The sequence below is a fragment of the Protopterus annectens genome, chromosome 1.part2 (genome assembly GCF_019279795.1).
Source record: "Protopterus annectens isolate FY-2018-M chromosome 1.part2, PAN1.0, whole genome shotgun sequence".
In the NCBI taxonomy this organism is placed as follows: Eukaryota; Metazoa; Chordata; order Ceratodontiformes; family Protopteridae; genus Protopterus; species Protopterus annectens.
The window spans coordinates 616,406,280-616,422,604 of NC_056727.1; positions in this window are offsets into that span (position 1 = coordinate 616,406,280).

Genomic DNA, 16,325 nt, shown 5'->3' on the forward strand with positions numbered 1-16,325 from the left:
ATTGGGGGTGACAGGTGTGTTTAAGGTGGAGGTGGGAGTACATCAGGGATCAGCTATCTTATTTGCAGTGGTGATGGACAGGATGACAGACATGATCAGACACAAGTCCCCTAGACTGTGCTGCTTGCAGATGATGTTGTGGTCTGTAGTGAGATTAGGGAACAGATTGAGGAGACCCTGGAGAGGTGGAGGTATGGTCTAGAGGGGGAGGAATGATGGTCATCAGGACTAAGACAGAATATATATGTGTGTGAATGGGAGGGAGGATGGAGGAATGGTGAGGATGCAGAGAGTACAGTTTTCAAAGGTGGATAGTTGTAAATACTTGTGAATAACAGTTCAGTGTAATGGTGAGTGTGAGTGAGAGGTGACATGAGTATGGGCAGGATGTGGGTGGTGGGGAAGAGTGTCGTGTGATTTGTGACAGACAAGTACTATTAAGAGTGATAGAGAAGGTCTACAAGAGGGTAATGAGACCAGCTATGTTATATGGGTTGGAGGCATTGGCATTGAAAAAAGAGACAGAAGTCAGAGCTGGATGCAGAAGAGTTACTGATGGTAAGATTTGCACTGGGTGTGACCTAGCAGTGTAACAGTCAGCAATGTGCAATCCTTTCCTGGGGTAACTTAGGGCCCTGGGTTGTGTTCTATGTCACTGCAGACAGACACAGTTTCTATGGCCATAGGTTCTGCTCAGCAATATATTAGTACAGTATGTGTGTTGAGACATAATATTGTTTGAACTTCCTATTTTCCACATTTACATGCCCCCTACTACATTCCATTACAGGCTTAATTGTTTGACATAGCTGTGTTTTATTGTTTTCAGTTCAGTTGGTATACTCCATCAGTCTCAGTGTATGTGTGTGTGTGTGTCTGTCTGTTTCTGTGTGTGTGTGTGTGTGTGTGTGTGTGTGTGTGTGTGTGTGTGTGTATCTCTCTCTCGCTCTCTCTCTGAGACAGATGTAGGATATACATCTGTTTTGTATAGGCAGCATCTTGCCTTTAGTAGGTAATGGTCCTGAGCAGCTTATGGCCTGTGCACCAATTGGAGTCCCCCACATGCTAATTGCATGTGGAACAGCTGTGGTATCATTCCCATACCCAACAGCATGGAAACACACTCATATAACTCAGTACTTCATGTGGACATTTCCCTTTTTCCTTGCCTGGGAGGAGTACATCAAGGAGGTGTGTGATGAACAGCATCACAGAGTGTAGTTGGGAATACCTCTTACAACAAACACTGTGGACACAGTCCAAAAAACTGGGGGAGAACGCTCCAGACATAGGGAGAGAATGTAAGTATTGCTGTTATGCAGTTGAACTAATACTAGTTTGACAGGGTTTGTTTGGATATGGATGCTCTGCATGAATTTAAGCCTGATAGTGTTATGTGGTTGTCATAACTTCCAACTGTAATCTGCAGAGTGGCCAGAGTTTGGACTGTTATATTTGGTATGTTACCCACACATTTTCTGGTCTTGGAAATTCAATAGCATACACTGAGGATTACAGTCTGTAAATGGTAACATCCATGTGTGTTTCTGACTTCATATCCCTCATAACAGATATGTAACAACAACCCTGTTACACCAGCAACTTTCTCAGTTTATGATAGCAATATGTCAATAATGCCCCTGTGTTTGGTCTTCTGTCCCCAAATATGTCAGGCTTTGTCCAGATGTCATGCTGTAAGAGGTGTATAGGTATAGTATATCATTATATAGTGACTTAATTCCAGACATCATCCCAGTGTCCTTCTGAACATGTATGCTGACACAAACCCTGTTACTGTAGGAACATTCTGCATTTATAATTGCAGTATGAACATTATGGCAGCCTTTGTCTAGAATTATTGCACTAAGAGGTGTAGCAGTATGGTGCTGGGTATGACTCCACTACACGTTATGATGTTATGGGTATATATATATATATATATATATATATATATATATATATATATATATATATATATATATATATATATATATAAAAGAAAGAAGGGGTGATAGGAAAGTGGTGAAAAAGGGGGCATGCAGAGGGAACAACAATATGAAAGATAGCTAGGGATGTGCAGGATGGGTGTAGGAAGGGTCCATAGCTGTTCATTTCTGATACAGCAACAGCTGTGCATATGTACAGAATTTGAAGATGAATTTGAACACTCAAACCCTTAGATAGAGGGGTGAGGACAACAGTAATGTGGTTAAGCCAATTAGACCAGATTACATGTGTCCAGTGGACATGTATGGGAAATGGACAGCTATGTATGGGGCAATATTTTTGTGGGAACAAATTGCCTTTTTTTAATAAGGTGAGAGTGGGATGTTGGGGAAGGACAGTAGGTATATTTGGAGAGGTAGGTTGGGTAGGAAGACAGACAAGGCAGCAGACAGGGTTGGTATATGACACATGTGGGGGGTAAACACCTTGGATGGGGAGGGTGGTTGGCAATGGGATGCCCATGAGCCCCCCAAATGGATACAGTGGGATTGAGGTCCCCACCCATGGGCAGTCACCACTGCACCTTCATGGCCCCAAATGTGGCTGTTCTGGGGGCTGAGAAGGAGGGGCAGGCTGACTCTTAAGATATGCCACGTGGCCCTCAAGCTGGCATAGCAGATCTCCAAACTTCTGTTGAAGTTAGCTATGCACCAATCCCCGGACCTGACTTCGGGTGATGGTGTCCTGCCTGTGCCCACTCCCGGGGGGGTGGGTCCCCCATCCCCTGAGGCAGTTCCACCCGAAGGTGGTGCAGGAGCAGCAGACAAGGAGGTCCCAGGTTGGTTCCCAGATGTGTTGGGGCCTGGTGCCACGGCCAGTTGAGGTGGGATAGGTGGATCCACTAGGATCAGCCTTCCCAGACATGCTACGATGCTGCAGATGTATAACATATGTTGGTTAGTCATGAAAAACACATTCCAGGATTAATTATAACAGCATGCATGGGTATTCCCATTAACCCAAAACAACAAATTTTGAACAGTCGCATAGCAAACAGAACACATGCATATATGGAACCACAGTGGGCATTATAATGGCATGCAGGTTACATTGATAGCAACAGGCCACCAATGATAGTATTTGAACAGGGAATATTAATAATCAAATGTTTAAATATTTGTAGAACAATAGGGCACATGTCCCAATAGTAGGTGTGGTGAAAAACATACCCATTTATTTATGTGTTTAGATTATTGCTGCAAATAGGTTGGAGTTGAGAGAGATATGTCAATTAACAACTGTGTAGGCTTCAGTTGTTCACAACTTTAATGATCATTGCTCTAATCATTACTCTCCAGGTATTACCTCACTTTACATTGACCTATGGCTTTGGGTTGGGCAGTGGTATGTTTGTACACAGTGTATAATTACAGCCTTCTTACAGCTAATTTATACATTTTTTACCTGGCAGACCTGTGGAGGACGTTTCTGTTAACACTACCTAACTGTTTCTACCCATATTCACATAGTCAGGGTTACATATGTGCACTCATAGTGTGTGTGTGTGTGTGTGTGTGTGTGTGTGTGTGTGTGTGTGTGTGTGTGTGTGTGTGTGTGTGTGCTACTGCCATACTCTACCTTGATTTCTATCGGTCACCCCGGGTGTTGGCGGCAGTGACCACTAGCTGTGACAGCGTGATACTTGAGGGATATTTCTTGGAGGAGACTACTTGGTGTATGTACTTATCTTGCTGTCATTTGCAGCCTTTGAGTTGGACAGTGGAAGTGTTGTACACAGTGTATAAGTACAGCCTTCTTACAGCTAAGATATACCTTTTCTTACCTGGCAGACCTGTGGAGGAAATTGCTGTTAACACTACTTGACTGTTTCTACACGGATTCACATATTCCTGGGTGATACTATGCATACAGCTTACTACCACTTCCGATATTCAAACTGTGCCTGTTTGTGCAAAAAATACAAGTTTGTATTTCATCAGAATGAGCTATTGAGATACTGATGTGTGTTGTTTGACTGTTTTCTACCTAATACTCTCTTGGTTGTACAGTCGACCTTGTAATTCTGACATTCATGCATGGCAGATAGTTCTTATACTGTGTATTCATATTTTGACATAGCACAGTCTGGAAAACACTGGTTAACACAACATTATTATTCAGGTATCAGCTCTTGGTGTATGGCAAATTTCATATAGTTAATCTCCTGTTTTACAACTCCACAATCTTTGTCAGATGAGCCTTGATTACTTAATGCTTTTAGAGCTATAGTTTCTGTGCAGAAACTGTACACATTTCAGTTCATACCACCACATACCAAAGTAAACACAACCAGTCCTGAGTTTTGACTTTTATTGACAGGTACTGACACTTTTACTGATATATACTGTGTATGTCACTATTACTCTGATAATGTCTCGTTTATTCAGTAAAAAACATACCCATTTTTAAATACTGACAGGTAACATTCTACTCCTTTTTATTTGCCCTGAATACTACAAGCTAGATTTGTACTCACCAGCCTCAGACGCAGCCTTAGCAGTCTACTGGTATGGGCATTCATGTTCACGGCCCTCTCCTCTGCAGCTATACAGGAGACAGAGAAACATTTATGCATACCTATCCATCACATACACAGGCTGGACTTGGGAAAACACTTATTGATACTGATACTTACAAATGTCTGTGACATTCCCCGCCTGTGCATCTTGGACCCACTGATCCAAGAGCTCACTCTTCCTATGGTTTAAGTCACCAAAGTGGTGCTGGACCTGCTCAGCAGTCTGAGGGATGTCAGTGGCACTGGTGAGTTCACGTGCGAGACAGTCGCAGGCCTCCACTTTGTATTGGGAGCCCTGGTACTGGTCCTGCAGCAGTCTCTCTTCATGATATTACTAGGGGTCCAACCATGACCCTGGACTCCCCAGCACTGCACCCAAAAGTGCACACTCTCACTAACATCAGCCATAGTGCCTGCACTGATGAGCTACAACTGGTTATGGGCTGTATTCGCGCCTGTGAGGATTACATAGGGCTGATTTCCTGCCCTTTGCTGTGATTGGATGATTTTGAATGTGCTGAGCTAAGCTAAGTGACGGGCAAACCTGCTTAGCACAGATAAACATTGCTTAAAGGGGTAGATGCTAAGCACTGCTTACCACTGTGCAAATCAGCTTAGCTACGCTGATTATTGCTAAGCATACACATGTAAGCAATGTTTACTCCAGCTAAGCATAGCTGAGCAAAATTTAGCATTGTTCAGCTTTCATTTTATGGAATATCAGGATTGTGGGGTTGATTCCTTCTTAATGACATCTTATGACATGCATGTTTCCCTTCCATAACATCCCCCTATGTGCTTTCATTACATTATATTCTTTTGTATCTATAATGTATGGGACACTTGTGTTTATATGGGGGTTTCACATCTGTACTACACTTACACCTCACATTTGGACCTGCTACACTACCCTGGTTAACAAATATATATTATTCACTACCTCTTTATAAAAAAATATACTTTTAGTGCTGTCTTCACATATAAAAATGAACGGACTGCATTGGGGCTTGAACCATGAATGACTGCATGCTAAGCAAAAAGCTCTAACCACTACACTATTTCACTTTGACTAGTTTGGCTGTATATTTCTATTTAACTCCTTTGGATATTTAAGCTATGCGATCTACAGCTGCGCAATGTGCACACCCGCTCAGCTATGCTTAAACTTTATTGGGACAGAAAAAAAAATAAATGTGTTTTATTTTTATTTACTTTAGGGGCATGAACATTGCTTTCTGCATCTAAGGGTAGGACATCTGGAGAACTACATTATACATGGGGGAATTGGTTTAAATGTTCCTCTCAGGAACATGCTTACTTATTTGGTATGCCAGCTTTTACACTGGCATACCATTCTGGACATATTATCTGTGCTGGGCCATTGTGGAGGGCTGTGCTTTTGTGTTTCATTACTTGTTTTGTCCATGGACACTGTTATGTTGACATAACTGTGTCCACAGACACTTTAGATGTTTTAGAATTGTCGTGCAGCAATTCTGGAGTGCAGGGGGTGTGTGTACTGTGCGAGCACTGCTTACACATGCCCCCTGCGCTCGTACATGGATGGTGTCCATGTAGATAACACAGCAGCATGCTGCTGTTCTACATGGCCACAGTACACTCTGTGCAAGAATAACACTATTCTTACACAGAATATATATATATATATATATATATATATATATATATATATATATATATGTATATACATACATACATATACATATATGGTATATTTGATAGAATAGTGGAGTGGTGGAATCACATTTAGTGGAAGAAAATTGGTAGACTACACATTTGGTAGAAAAGCAGAAGATTATATTCTATTTGGTAGAACCATGTTTAGATGCATGAATTAAGTGGTTGTGTTGTCAGGCTGTATTTTGAGAAGTGGTTTAATTAGAGGTTTGTTAAGGAATGTGTGTTGATGTTGATGTATTTCTCCATGTTTTATACATTAGAGATGTCTTTATAGTTGGTAAATATTGGCAGTGTAGTGGAATGTGATAATTGCTTTTTGTTGGAAATTACTGCTGTTGAGATTAAGTATGTGTCAGCAATGATTCCACTGTTTGGGAGACTTTCTCTTCCCCAGGTTGGTTTGACCATGGAGCTGGTATAAATACATTTAGAAGATTGGGGGACTTGTTTCCACAATAGGTAAATCTGGGGTACTTGCCCCCTTGATTTATTATTTATTATTATCCCTTCAGTGTTTAGGGAATCTGTTCATTTTATTTGTACTAGAAATGCAGTAAGTGGCATTGTTTTAGGCTAAATGTGGTTCTGAGTACATTTTTTACTCAAATGTATATTTTACTATTTTTCTACCAAATGTGATTCGTCCATTTATATATCTGATGAAATATACTATACTCATATAAATGTTCTATATGGAATGGTATGTGTTTGCGGTTTGCTTTGGGGTTTACTTGTTTGCTATGTTTTGAGGTGGTAAATATGGAAATATGTAGATCTATGAGTTATCACTGATATGATTGGGAAATATCAGTTTGTGTTTGTGCCAGTATGTGCTTTTGTAAGCTCAATATATATAGTTGAGATTTGCAATGTTTCATTTCTTTACTGTTTTTGGATGTCTGAATTGGTATAAGTTGCATGGGGTGTGGTGGGTACAACCCCTCACATGTGGACTTCATTGGGCTTGCCGAATCCAAAAAATATTTCTTTTAACTTTAACATTGTATTTGACTTTGTGTAGGGTGAAGTTGCTACATTTGTTTTTGCTGTTGTACTTGTATGAGAATTTAGTGTAAGAAGCTTTTATTTTACAGTTAATTTCTATATGTTGTTCTATTGTTAAGGTTGAATAGATATAATACAATAACTATTGTCAGTGGGACTGATTTTAGTTTAGTTATGTTTCAGTAGGTGTGCTCTTAGGCAGGTGATTTGTTAATCTTTTCATTCAGTCATATGTCATTAACCCAGAAACATACATACACAAAAAATAATTATCCGATTAATGTTTCAATGTCTTGTTGTAAATATGTCTGTGTATTACTAATCCACTTCAGACAGTACGATGGTATAAAATCCGATGCAATATACTTTAAAAGATATACTTAAACCACTATTACTGTTTGTATAATCGAAGCCAATTATAACATTGGTCTATATGTTGCCCATAAAATACATTTCTGATGTATTATGTCAGAGTACTTCTATGGTACTCCATAACCAGCCTGAAAATTTCTCCTAAATGTTCTTGCATCTGAATAAAGTGCAAGTAAAATGAATGATTTGAGAAGTCTTCCAGCAGCATGTATTCACTATCAGCATGTCCCTGGTAAGAGACCAAACTGTCAAATACTTTTTTTTTTTTTGCAGCTGATGGCAATTGGAATACTTACAGTAACTCTGGGAATGCACAAGGAGTCATTTAACTCTCCTGACTGGATGTGTCTGAGGGTTTTAGAAACCGTTATTAAGCCATAATAAGGAAGCATAAATGCCAAAGTAAAGGCAAGGAATTATGCAGAAATCAGACTTTTTAACTTTCACTCATTTACCGATTGACATGTATGAGTTCTCTGTTGTAATCCTGCACTAGGTTTGAAGATCTATAATTTGCAATTAGTTGCATCTGGCTTTTGTGAGGTTATTGTGATGAATGCATTTGTACTGTCAATCAAATAAAATGTTTTCCAGTTATTTCTTACTATCCTAACTTGAAGGTTTGTACTGTGTGACTTTAAAAATTGAAATGCATATATGTGGTATCCCCAGAGTATATATCCATGAACATACATATTAAGAATGTGAGTATGTGTAGATTTGGTAAGCCATCTCAAATATAATAAAATGCAGTGATTTGTCCCTAACTCAAAACTCACGCATGTCAGTTACCAGCTAACACCTTCTCTCTCTTACCTACACATGGACATGATTGCATGTACTATGCACAATCTACCTCTCTATTCATGATTATTTTTAACTTTTAGGGGATATTGTATAAGTTCCAGAGTAAAATATACTGTTAAGTCCAGCACTGTCACCAATGACATAAACTAGGTGAGTGAACTTGTCTTTTTTTTAGATCTTTGTTAACCTCAGACTAGACCATAACAGCTATAGTAAGAGTGAATACAATATGGGTTCAAGGCAGTTTATAGTCTACATGCATGTTTTAATGAGATGAGATGAGATGAAAATGGAGTACCTGGAAAAAAATGGTACATACACAGGGAAAACATGCAATACTACATACAGAAAGTGATTGGAAGTCAAATCTGTGGGGTTGTAAAGCTGAAAATTTCCCTTAGACTTATCACGTTCATCACTTCTATCGCTCATCACTTCTATAAATGAGCAAACTGATCCTAAATAAGAGTGTTTTGGGGTCCCTTAGTACCACCTACCATTTACTATGTAAGCCTCATGACAATCTGTATGTTACTCAATGAGATAACCCAGTACTATCTAATGAGAATTCTCTTTCAGTACAGTCCATATTTATGTTTATAATTTCAGGAGCTAGTAAATCAAAAATTTTGCCAGTTTCAATTATTCTATCTTTAAATGAAAAGTATATTATAGCAAAATTTAAATAAAAGTATTTGCTTGGCTTCATAATATCTGCATGGTTACAAAGAACAGCAATGCATTACTATTAACTCATTACATCCGAGTGACACCTCCAAGTGCATCTGCAGTTAACTCCTACTGACACCTCTAGGTGTCAAATATTGCTTGTTCATATTTGCATTAATAATTCCAAAACCATGCTATGTACAAGTTTTAAAAGATTTCATCTTAAAGCTTACACAATGGCAAACTCACCTGCATTAATATTTGACCTCTGTCTAGTTGCAAGTACAGTACATATATTAATTGTTGTTTTTATTATATTAATTTATACATATATAATTTTCACATTTTTCAAAATATCTCAATAAGCAAGTAACACAGACAGAACTCTTTAACCTCATATGAACGATCTCAACTAGATAAACAAAATGGTGCTGACAGTATCTGTGCAACTTGATTGGTTGCTGAGATATTGTAAATTGATTACAAAATATTGCAAACATAATACTTACTTGATTAATTTATTGTTTAATTTATTGTTTAATTAATGGAAGTATGTTTTCAATTGATTGGTTTTTATATAAAAACTTGTATTTGTAATTTGTATGTTTGATACTCCTGGAAGGTGGCAACACCGAAGTGCTAGAGAGAATAAATATTTGTTCTATTGAGTGGTTCTTTTTTCACAGGCAGTGAAATTTATTACTGGTCAGAGTTGTTTTGCAGTTTGGAGTTACAATACTTACTATGTTTGCTGTGACTTATAAAATTTGATTTAAGATCTAGAACCTAAAGAATATTATCACTACAGTTTGTGCTGAAGAGTTTGCTATGTATACTTCTTTTATAACCTCTCTGGCTCCACAGATATGCACATTTGGTTGAAATGTCAGGACATAATTTGATTATGTCAAAAGGCTTAGGCTCCGCCCATTGGAAGCAAATTTCCTGGAGCTCCATTGGAGTGAAAGAGTTAATAAAATAGTCATCATGCTAATTTTTTACCCTCCTGAGAGAGAGGTATACAAGTTTTTTTTTTTGTTTTTTTTTTTTCAATAAAATAATATAGGTGCAAATTCAACCGCTTTATCTACTTATTATGATCCATTAACATTGCACAATTTCCATATTAAAAGATAATGTTAATTCTAACACTCTCATCAACAATATGAATAAATCAATGCCTGTACTTGTTAGGAACCCATCTACAAACTTCCATTATTAAAATGTTGTTTGAGAAGCTGCATGAAAAGCTCTGAGGAGTAGGACAGTTTATGTTTTTGAAATATATGTGAGGTAACACTACTTAGAAAGTTGCAAAACTGTGAAAAGACAAGTATGATGATAGATATGAAAAGTACAAACTGAAAAATGGAATAATGAACGCCTAAACTAAGTGTACATGGTCTGTATTCAAGAACATCCCTACCACATTTTCTGTGCTGTCTATTCACTCAGAAAGATTAGACTAAGTGTACATGTAGTCGGCACTTTCTGGTAACTTTTATGAACCCCCTCGATATCTAACACTGCAAGAGAATCAGTAGGAAGTCAAAAATTAAGAGGAAGATTGTGGGAGTTATGCTTGTGTTGTCTGTTCACTTAGAATGGTGTACACTTAGTGCAGGTGTTCATGAATCCAGCCCTGTGTCTCCTGTATCAGCGAGGAACAGGGTAACCAGCTCTATATTTTGTAAAGTTTATTTGCTTGGATTTTCAAAAGTACATTGCCTAATGTGTTTTGTTTTATTCCAAGATGCTCATATAAATCTGTAAGCAGTAAAACATCTGTGAACTAATTCATACATAAAATAACATCATGTTAACAGTTATACCTTAACAAATAACAGATCAAAAATAGCAGACAACGCATAATCCCTGTTTTATAGCACAGATGTGTCTCAACTGATGAGTAATGTATAGTTAGTTTTTAGGAGGAGCATTTTAAGGATGGAAGCAAGGCAGGGCTAGCCACCAGGTGGTATAAACCTTGGCTCTAGATGATTGTCATTGTTGAAGTGATAATCTGACCTCATGTGCTAAAATGGGAAAAGGGGTTGTGAATGGATTCTAAGGAAGGAGAAACAGTAGAGTGATTCTGTTTGCTATTTATTCTGCATTATAGAAGCTGAGAAGTGGCATATATATGAACCACATGCAGCTGTTAAGAATTGACCTGTTACTCCCATTTTCACAAACATTTCTGAAGTAAGTACTACATGTACAGAAAGTGACTTAAGGTATTGAGCTGTTCTTTCTTAAGTAAAAACATGCATACACACTGCATGCTTCACACGTGCTGCACTTATCTATATAAAACATGTGTGAACATTTCATCATTTTAACATAGTTCAACAAAGTAATACCTAAATTAGTTTAGGATTATCTGACCTCTTAAAAAGTTCAAAATTATATTTTAATTTATCGTTGTTGCCTTTGTGGCACTCCTTATTTCAAAGCATCAAAATCAGATCAAATAAATCCATAATGCAGAACAGATTAAAGAGCTCACTGGTATTAACATAATGCTTAACAGCTTCCAGAGTTGAAAGAACTCAACATCTGATTGATAGCCTTAATCAGGTCTTCATATAAAGCCATTTATTTCAGTAGACAATATATCATCCAAGTGATCAAGTCCATATTTCCAGACAGTGGCTTACAGAGAAAAAAGAAGCAAAGAGATGACAAACACAGAACACTGCAAATGCTAGCTACATAAAATATGGCTCTACATTATTTTGTAAGCAGTCACCTCCTGTACATATATAAAGACAACACAGTTATATTTGGTAAATGAAAAACATATATATTATTTGTGCAATAGCAAAAAATGTCTGCTTGCTTAAAATATATATCCAGCAAAGGTACTAAAAAAGACTGGATCCAGAAATGACCACTATATTAAGAAGGCAGCCAGGAAAGTCTGCATCCACCAAGAGATCAATATAGCATGAAGCTAGACACGACTGCATGCGATTTTTGCAATTAAATATAAACTACAAAATTCTAGTATACAATTGGTGAACAGACCTATAATTACACACAATGTAGAAAAAACAACAAATGCATTAATTTTTTACAGGTGTACTTTGCTTATATTTATAACTTATTTGGATCACTACACAGTTCTATTTTTGCTTCATAAGCAAGAAATAAAACTTTAACAGATTAAGTAACTGTACCAGTCTAACGACTCTCAACAACTATGCTGTACAGCCTTACTGGATTATATATTGTAACATTTCCCATCTACTCATAAATTTGAATATGTGTATAATGTAGCTGTTTAATTTTATCATCTGATATACATATAAATGCCTTTTTCATCTGTACACATTTGCCATATGTCCAGTTTACATGCCTAATAGTTAGAGTTCATTTACTGCTGCTTTAACTATTGCATTATGTTCATATACATTTTAAGTGTTTTGTACTTATGTGTTTGACAGTTGGCCAGAAACATTACTGAAAATGGACATTGGACCAGATCAACTACCCAGTTACCAAACAAATACAGAAACAAATAAAAACTGATGAACCATAAAGGTCTAGTAAGAATTGATGTCAGAGAAAAATATGTATCTGTTGAGGGATTTAATGTTTCCCTGTAAAACCAGTGTGAGTATTAGTAACTTTAAGCTTGACAAACTAAATAGAAATATATAAGCATAAAATATACATAATCCTGGGGATTCAGAAATATTGTGCCAACAACAGTGGCCAAACCAGCATTGTTTACTATACATGTGCGATATGTGTATACAACTCAGTTGTGTATACAACTCAGCACAGCTCCTCGTGGTGTCCTGCAGAGTTCTACAGGCAGCAGAGAGCCAAAAGAGAGACTTTCAACAGATTAAATATTTTTTCTCTGCATTTCTTCCTGTGACTGCATTTTCTTGCTGAAAAGCGAGTTTCTAGCATATCTGTGATTTAAAAAAGCTATTATTTGAAATACTCTACTATTTTTACTGTTTGCACTTCTAAAAGTCGTTTAAAGCCGTTTTGTGTTGTTTAACTGTTGTAGGCTACACACTCAAGTGCGCTAGCCTGTTTATAGCATTTACAGTGTTTTTTGTGTAAGTTACTGTTTGTTCTGAAAAAAAAAAAAAAAAACATATTCTTGTTTCCCAACTTTTCTGAGCTAGATTAGTCCAGATTTCAGGTTTTGCTGAATTCTGGGCTGTGGTACAAGTTCCTGTTTTGCCCATATCCTTACTTGGATAAGAGGAGGCTTCTCTGTTCACCAGTGAGAGTGGGGAGCTTTGAGCAGCCTATCTGTCCCTGGAGGAGTGGTCTCAGCCCAGCAACTAGTAAGTAGCTTGTTGGCAGTTTTGGGCTAATTCCTATCTCTTTCAATCTCCCTGCTTTAAAACCTGTATGTGCGTGGTTTTGCACCTGTATACAACTCAGCACCGCTCCTCGTGGTGTCCTGCAGACTGCTACAGGCAGCAGAGAGCCAAAAGAGAGACTTTCAACAGATTAAGTATTTTTTTCTCTGCATCTCTTCTTGCGACTGCATTTTCTCACTGAAAAGTGAGTTTCTAGCATATCTGTGATTTAAAAAAGATATTATTTGAAATACTCTACTATTGTTACTGTTTGCACTTCAAAAAGTCGTTTAAAGTCATTTTTGTGTTGTTTAACTGTCGTAGGCTACACACTCAAGTGCACTAGCCTGTTTATAGCATTTACAGTGCTTTTTGTGTAAGTTACTGTTTGTTCTGCAAAAAATATATATATATTCTTCTTTCCCACCTTTTCTGAGCTAGATTAGTCCAGATTTCAGGTTTTGCTGAATTCTGGGCTGTGGTACAAGTTCCTGTTTTGCCCATATCCTTACCTGTATAGGAGGAAGGTTCTCTGTTCACCAGTGAGAGTGGGAAGCTTTGAGCAGCCTATCTGTCCCTGGAGGAGTGGTCTCAGCCCAGCAAGTAGTAGCTTATTGGCTGTTTTGGGCTAATTCCTATCTCTTTCAGTCTCCCTGCTTTAAAACCCGCATTTGCATGTTTTTTGCGGTTTTGCGCACAGCTCATCATCGGTTACGCAGGTTTAAACTATTCCCTGCTCCACAAAGTCTGCTCTTCAATTTTTCCTTTAGAACTAGTCAAACTCTAAAATTAAGTACTCAACCTTCCTTTTACAGCCCAGCACTTGCTCAAATTTCTCAGTAAGCACTACCAAACACTAGCACTGCACCCCCCCTTATACTATATAGAAGTAAAAGGCTCCCTATTCGTCCCATCTGGGCAATCAATAAAACAGTTCATTAAACTATTCAGGCATGTCCAAAGGGCAGTTTCAGGTCTAAACTCAAGTCCAGCTGGTGAATCTGGGAATCTTGAGGCAATGTTACAATTGCCTTATGTACACAGATAACCCACTCCTCCTTCCAACAAACTCAAATGTATGTGAGAGATGCAACTATACAGCCAAACTGGAGGCCAAGCTCTCTCAACTCAAGACTGGAACGGCCAGTCAGGAGGAGAAGGGAACCACTCACACTACACAACCAGTCTCACATAGACAAATCATATCTGCACCAGCAAACAGGACACATAAACACACAAAAACATACTCAGAAGCTCTAAATAAAAATCTGCCAAAGCAGCAGAGACTTCCAAAACAGACATCCAAGCAATCGCTACCCCACAACAATATTCACGTATCACATACTTCACAAAGTCTGTGTGCCACACAATCGCAGACTTAAGGCTAAATAACACACCAAATACACTAGTAATAGGAGACTCTATTGTCAGGCAGACTGACATCCCACTCACCAGACTGAACAAGGCGAAAGTCACTGTAAGCTGCCTGTCGGGTGCCAGGATCTGCCACATAACACAAGCACTCACGTTACTCCAAAGCAAGTACAAATATGACTCTGTCATTGTCCATGTTGGTGTGAATGACCTAAGATGTACCTCCCTGGACTACATGAAAAGAGACATAGAGGAGCTCTCTGATCAGGCCGGTATGACCCTGACCCCGAGTAGCATCTTGCCCTCACCAAGAATGAAGCCACAGTATAAAGACAAAATTATCAATTTTGACAATTGGCTAAACTATTTGTATCATTCAAAGGGGATCCAGTGTCTGTCAGCCTGGGATGACATGCTCGACAAGCTACGTTGCTTCGCTAGAGACGGCTTGCACCTGTCACCCTTGGGCTTTCAAATACTGGCTAAGGCTCTTGCCATCCCATAGTGCCTTTTTTAGGCAAGGCTCAAAAGACATGCCCACCACCATAGACAACACAAGAAACAATAAACTGAGGGTAATGCTACTCAATGCCAGAAGTCTAAACCTCAAAATGCACACACTCAAGGCACTCCTCAGTATGGAGAAAATCGATATTTGTGCAGTAACTGAAACCTGGTTCAAGGCTCCAGAGAGCACCCCAGCACTACCAGGCTATAACTCATACCATACTTTCCGGCCCCAGAACCCAGACCGAAATACAAAAGGCGGGGGTGTATCCATCTTCATCAAGGATACCCACACCTCCAGGTTAGTGGCAGTGCACGAGGTCTCGGAGACCATCCATGTGCAACTAACAGTGGGCAAAACTGATTTTCAGTTTGTAGCTTGCTACAGATCACCCACCTTGTCTCAGGACCCCCCTTCGGCATTCCTGAGAACATTGGAGAATATGAAGGTCTCACCAAACACCATGATATTGGGTGATTTCAACTACCCAAACATTGACTAGGAAAACTACTCAAGTCCCAACTCCTTTGCCCAACATTTCCTAAAGTTTATAAACTCAAACGCCTTGGAACAACTGGTCACCACTCTCACAAGAGGTGAAAACATATTGGACCTAGTCATCACCAACATGTGGGCTCAATGTTCCACACCAGAGGTAAACCCCTCATTGGTAAGATCAGACCATAAACTAATCACACTGGACATCCACATCCCAGCCCCACCCCCAGCCAAGGAAACCATTGTAAAAAATGTCTCAAAATCAAACTTCACACTTCTCAAGACAGAAGTGGAATGTTTCAAAGCCCCCAGGCTAATGGTAAATGCTGCCCAAACCACAGAATCCTGTACAAACGCATTCTATGAGCACCTACAGGAATGCATGGATTGAGCCATCCCAAGTAAAACCAAGGCTCACTCCTCCAAAAAGAGATCAGTCTGGTGGACCCCGGTCATAAATAAGATTTACAATCGAAGGGGGAAACTACTACAGAAAAGAGTAAAATCCCAAGAGGGAAAGACATCCCTGATCAGT